Source organism: Globicephala melas, chromosome 4 (assembly GCF_963455315.2).
Source record: "Globicephala melas chromosome 4, mGloMel1.2, whole genome shotgun sequence".
Taxonomy (NCBI): domain Eukaryota; kingdom Metazoa; phylum Chordata; class Mammalia; order Artiodactyla; family Delphinidae; genus Globicephala; species Globicephala melas.
The window spans coordinates 85,762,826-85,768,825 of record NC_083317.1 but is presented as its reverse complement, the minus strand read 5'-3'; the positions used below and the strand labels follow the sequence as shown (position 1 = coordinate 85,768,825).

Here is a 6,000-nt window from a genome sequence, read left to right as displayed (position 1 = left end):
TAAGGTTTCACCCTTTTTAATGAGTAACTTTCTCCATTGAAGGGAAGAAAACTTTCACTAGGGTCCTTATATGTTATTCACCTTTCCCTTTATTATTATAAAGACTATGTTCAATACGGTGTTTAATAAGAAATGTTCTTAAACAAGTGTTTAATCTTAGCTTTATTATAGGAAATAGGGAAATATCTTGGTTGCTAATGTTAAATCTATTAAAGCTTATATTCCTACACATAAAATCCTAAACACACCAGAAATGAGGAAGTTTTTTAATGAAAGGAAAAATATTTCTTTGAGTAAAACATTTAAAATATTACAGGCTGATTTATAGGGAAATATTCCATCGGGGTCAGTCTTCCTGTCAATTTTCCTTTCCTAACAGTTCTGAAATCATCATTGAGTTTTTAAATGTTTAAATTGGATTTTCATGTCCAGGATTAAGTATATATAATAGATGCAAATATAGACTATATATACATTTTATATGTCCATGTGCAATATAATTTATGTAACATACTCTCTAATACTCTATGAATTTAAATTTATTAATTATATTGCAAATGGAAATGAAAATGTGCTGATACTTTTCTGGGAAGCAGGTTGTTTCACTGATCAGGTATTTTTCCTGTGTGAGGGACAGCACAGTGATCAAGTACTATTGCTCTGGCAAGAAAAAACTAATAACAACAAACCAACCAAAGAAACAAATGAGTTTTTAAAAAACCTCACAACAATTAAAATAACAATAATGTAATAGTAATGTTCTTCAGATTCCATTGCTTATCACTGGAATATTCCATACTCAAATTTATTTTCGTTTGCAGTGTCAGATGTACAGTTGTACTGGATATATATTTGTATTTTAAAGTATTTAGCATGCAGCTGACCAAGCCTTTGTTCATTTGAGGGAGCAAGCATTTAAGAGTTGTAACTATAGAGTAAATTAACTCTTTTGAATTATTTCTGAAGTTGTTTGCTTCTCCTGGAAAATAAGAAACATGATTTAGTTATACATATTTGAAACTGTGCTCCTCTACGTTTTTTCATGTTGTTCTTTTACATTTAGCTACACTAAAACAAAAGATGATCAGCTTACCTTTGAATACATTATTCTTAGTAAATCTGAAAAGAAATGTTTGTTTGAATTATTATTCAATAATAGGTTTGGGGTTGACTTGGGCTTATTTTCTTTTCCTTTGAAGAAAACCACTGATCTGTAGAATCTATGTTTGAAAATGACAGTTCCATATTTGTTATCATTTCCAAAAGCCTGGGAACTTTTGCTTATGAGACAGATATGGTTGTAACAGAGAGTTCAAATTACTGATTCGGGGTAATGTTTTGATACTGTTTCTTGTAACAGAGTAAAATACACCTACATCACCACAGAAACAAACATACATTTTTCTCTCATTTCATTGTTAATGCTCGGTGTAATCCAATGCTTTTGATTCTATCATCATTTTTCTTCTAAAAATACTCTTATTATAATGCCACTAGTTGCCTTATAAAAGGAATATTTTAATTCATTAGATTTAATTTTAAATCTACTTATTAAACATGTCGAGTATTTAAATGAACGGCTATAGGGAAGTCAATTTAATTACAAATTAAAGTCCATGTTAACATTCATTTACATTTATATGTATGATCAATTTTTAAATTATGCTTTAAATTACCTATACCTTTAAAATCAAGGTTTGGTTACATAAATAACAATTCAGAATTAAAATTATGCCCATGGAAAATAGGATAATTAAATTTACCAAAACATAAACCATATTTTGTCATTTGTTTGACATTCTATAACTAAAAATTACTTTATTGGGAGAAAATGAAAGCCCTTAAAATGCAAATTTCAAGGTGACTAATATAGAAATACTGAGGAGTTATAAATGTATTATTTTCTGTTGATTCAGATATCACTCGATATGAAAATATGTAGAGCAAATTTTGGCTAAACACCAGCTGAATCTGTTAACAGTAAACTTTTCACTATTGGGCACCACTTAAAATCTTTACTGCACAGTTTTTACTACAGGAAATATTCGATTACATCTTTTTTTATGATCACTGCCACCTGCCCTTTTCATTAAAACTTTAAGTGATAATATTAAAATCTTCAAGTCTGTTTTCCCGATAACTGAATTACTATTTCCACATCAATTAAGTTCATTGAACCAATGTATAAAGTCTATTTAAGATTATGAAAGCACGTGTTTTCCACATTGGCTTTTATTTAAATATATATATTTTTTATGTTTCCTGTGTGAACTCTGGAAGTAGGGAGCTGGAAGGGATATACTACTTTTGCATTAATGCCATCTGGCCTTGGAGAGCCCCATGAACACTGCTCCAACGAGTCACCCTTTTGAAGATGGGCCAGATGTGTGGCTGTGTTATGGTGGGCAGGAAGGTCTCAAAATAACATGTTAGAGTATGACTCATCAGCATATGTGTATGTGTGTGTCCCCAAGCAATGTTTTTGGCCAAATGGTGTTTAAAAATACTGACAAAATTTTACCTCAGCTTGAATCTTGTGATTATCAACTGTGGATTTTCAAGAAAGACACAAAAAGGCAAATGACTAAAAGCATACGTAACTAATTGAGGACTGTAGTCCTCAAGGACTATGAGTAGTTAACTAGGAGCGCAATTGGGAATATTGCCACATTAACTTAAATAGAACCCTGGGAAGTAACTATTTAAAAAATATATATTTGTTGAACTAGTTGGTGCAACTAGATAATGAAAAGGCAAACATTGGACATTTTGCTGCCATTGTTATGATCTTTCCTATAATGATGAGCTACTATACTTTCTATTACTCAAAGATACTGAAAAAGACATTATCCTCATTTCCCAATTTAGAGTGCTAAAAAGACATCGGTGTCACAGACATATACAGATAGTAAAGTGTTTTAAAGATAGAGAGATGGATTCACTTTTATATTTTCCCAAGCTCCTACTTTAAAGCTGTGATTTTACCATATTAGGAGACATTTTTATTTTCCATGTGTTTGATTGACATTTTCACGTGTCTTCACTTTTTGGGGGAAGTTGTTCCCAGAGTGGGGTTCTGGCTTTCACAAAGTAATTTTGAGTTCATCTCTTTCCTTTGGGGAGGTGAACAGGAAGGGTCTGGAGAAGCAGGTTAAATTTGGGGCTCAAATGCTAGTTTTAGAAAACACGGAAAATGAAGGGAGTAGATGTGGAGTAAAAGATGTAGAGCATCTTTTCTAAGAGATGCCTGTGGTGCTGCAACAGGAGAGATGCTCTACTTTCCCCTTCTAAGTGTGGTGGTGTGGACCTTCAGTGTGACAAATGTATTTTGCTCAGAAAATCCAATACTTTAAAAATGTTTTAGATTTAATAGTCAAATTGATCATATAATCTTGTTCTTCAAAATTCAAAACATATACAAAATTATAGAGTGAAAACCCTTTGTCTTCCTTGGACCTCCTATAACTTAATTCCTCTTCTAAGAAGCAATAAACTTGATTACTTTCTTCTGTTATCCTTCCATTTTATATTTTTCCAAGCAAATTTATGTAAATACTTTTTCTTCTCTTTTACATAAATGATAGCATAACATACTCACTGTTCTGCATCTTGCTTTTTCACGTAACACATTTTAGAACCCTTTCTTTATTCATACAAAAAAGGAGTCCCTGTTCTATTTTTATGGTTACATGATATTTCATTGTGAGAATGCACTATAAATTATTTAATCAGTTGAGTATCGATAAATGTTTAGGTTGCTTATAATCTTTTGTTCTTATATAAATGTAAGAAGCCTAGTGCATTGCTGGTCAGAATGTAAAATGGTGCAGCCGCTGTGGAAAACAGTTTAGTGCTTCCTCAAAAAGTCAAACATAGAATTGCCATATGAGCCAGCAATTCAACTTCTAGGTGTATAATCAAAAAAATTGAAAGCAGGGACCCAAACAGATACCTGTATACTGATGTTCGTAGTAGCATTATTCACAATAGCCAAAAGGTGGAAACAACTCAAATGTCCATCAACAGAGGAATGGATAAACAAAATGTGGTATATACATACAACGGAATAATTATTCAGCCTTAAAAAAGGAAGGAAATTCTGATACATACTACAAGATGAATGAACCTAAAAACATTATTCTAAGTGAAATAAGCTAGACAAAAAAGAACAAATATTGTTTGATTCTACTTAAGTGAGCTCCTAGGATAGGCAAATTCATAGAGACAGAAAGTAGAATAGTGGTTACCAGGAACAGGGAGGTGGGGATGAGGGAAGTTTAAAAACTTCTGGAAATAGATAGTGGGGTGGTTATATAACAATGTGATTGTACTTTAAATTTTTTAAATTTAACTTTAAATTGAATTATAATTGACAGATAATGTTATAGTAGTTTCAGGTGTACAACATAGTGATTTGGTATTTTTGTACATTAAAAAATGATCACCACAATAAGTCTGGTTACCATCTGCCACCATACAGAGTTATTACAGTATTATTGACTATATTCCCTATGCTGTACATTATATTCCTGTGACATTTATTTTATAGCTGGAAGTTTGTACATCTTAATTCCCTTCACCTATTTTGCCCTTTCCCCTCTCTTCCCACCCCTCTGGCAATCACCAATTTGTTCTCTGTATCTACCAGTATGTTTCTATTTTTTTGTTTGTTTTGTTTTAGATTCTACATATAAGTGACATCATATGGTATTTGTCTTTCTCTGTCTGACTTATTTCACTTAACGTTATACCCTCTAGATCCATCCATGTTGTTGCAAATGTAAATATTTCATTCCTTTTTATGGCTGAGTAATATTCCATTGTGTGTGTATACACACACACATACACACACACACACCAAGTCTTTATTCATTCATCTGTTGATGGGCGCTTAGATTACTTCCATATGTTATCTATTGTAAATAGTGAACATAGGGGTACATATATCTTTTCAAATTAGTATTTTTGTTTCCTTCAGATAAATATCCAGAAGTGGAATTGCTGGATTGTATGGTAGTTAGTATTTTGAAGAACCTACATAGTGTTTTCCATAGTGGCTGCACTAATTTATATTCCCACCACCAACTGTGCACAAGGGTTCTCTTTTCTCCACATCCTGGTCAACACTCGCTGTTTCTTGTCTTTTTGATAATAGCCATTCCGACAGGTGTGAGGTGAGATCTCACTGTGGTTTTGATTTGTATTTCCCTGATGATTAGTGAGGTTGAGCATCTTTTCATTTGCCTGTTAGCCATTTGTATATCTTCTTTGGAAAAATGTCTACTCAAGTTCTCTGCCCATTTTTAAAAAATGGGTTGTTTGTTTCTTTTTATATTGAGTTGTATGAGTGCTTTATATATTATGGATATCAACCCCTTATCAGATATATTGTTTGCAGATATTTTCTCCCATTCAGTAGGTTGTCTTTTCATCTTATGGATGGTTTCCTGTGCTGGGCAGAAGCTTTCTAATTTGATATAGTCCCATTTGTTTGTTTTTGCTTTTGTTTCCCTGAGCTGAGGAGGCATATCAAAAAAAATATTGCTAAGACAGATGTCAAAGAGTTTACTGCCTGTAATTTCTTCTAGGAGTTTTATGGTTTCAGGTCTTTAATTCATTTTGTGTATGGCTAAATTTTGTGTATGGTGTAGGATAGTGGTCCAGTTTCATTCTTCTGCATGTGGCTGTCCAGTTTTCCCAACACCATTTATTGAAGAGATTGTTTTTCCCCTGTTATATATTCTTGCCTCCTTTGTCATAGATTAATTGCCCATATAAGCGTGGGGTTTTTTCTGGGCAGTCTATTCTGTTCCATTGAGCTATGTGTGTGTTTTTGTGCCAGTAACATACTGTTTTGATTACTGTAGCTTTGGCAGTATAGTTTGAAGTTAGGGAGCATAATGACTCCAGATTTGTTCTTCTTTCTCAAGATTTCTTTGGTTATTCAGGGTCTTTTGTAGTTCCATACAAATTTTAGAATTATTTGTTCTAGTTCTGTGA

At 32.6% G+C, this 6,000-nt stretch overlaps 1 protein-coding gene across 1 annotated transcript in view; it reads left to right on the top strand.

The window, feature by feature from the left end:
* SOX2 (SRY-box transcription factor 2) overlaps window positions 1-6,000 on the top strand; it is a 727,395-nt gene that overhangs the window by 991 nt on the left and 720,404 nt on the right. The gene's annotated exons all lie outside the window — the stretch shown is intronic.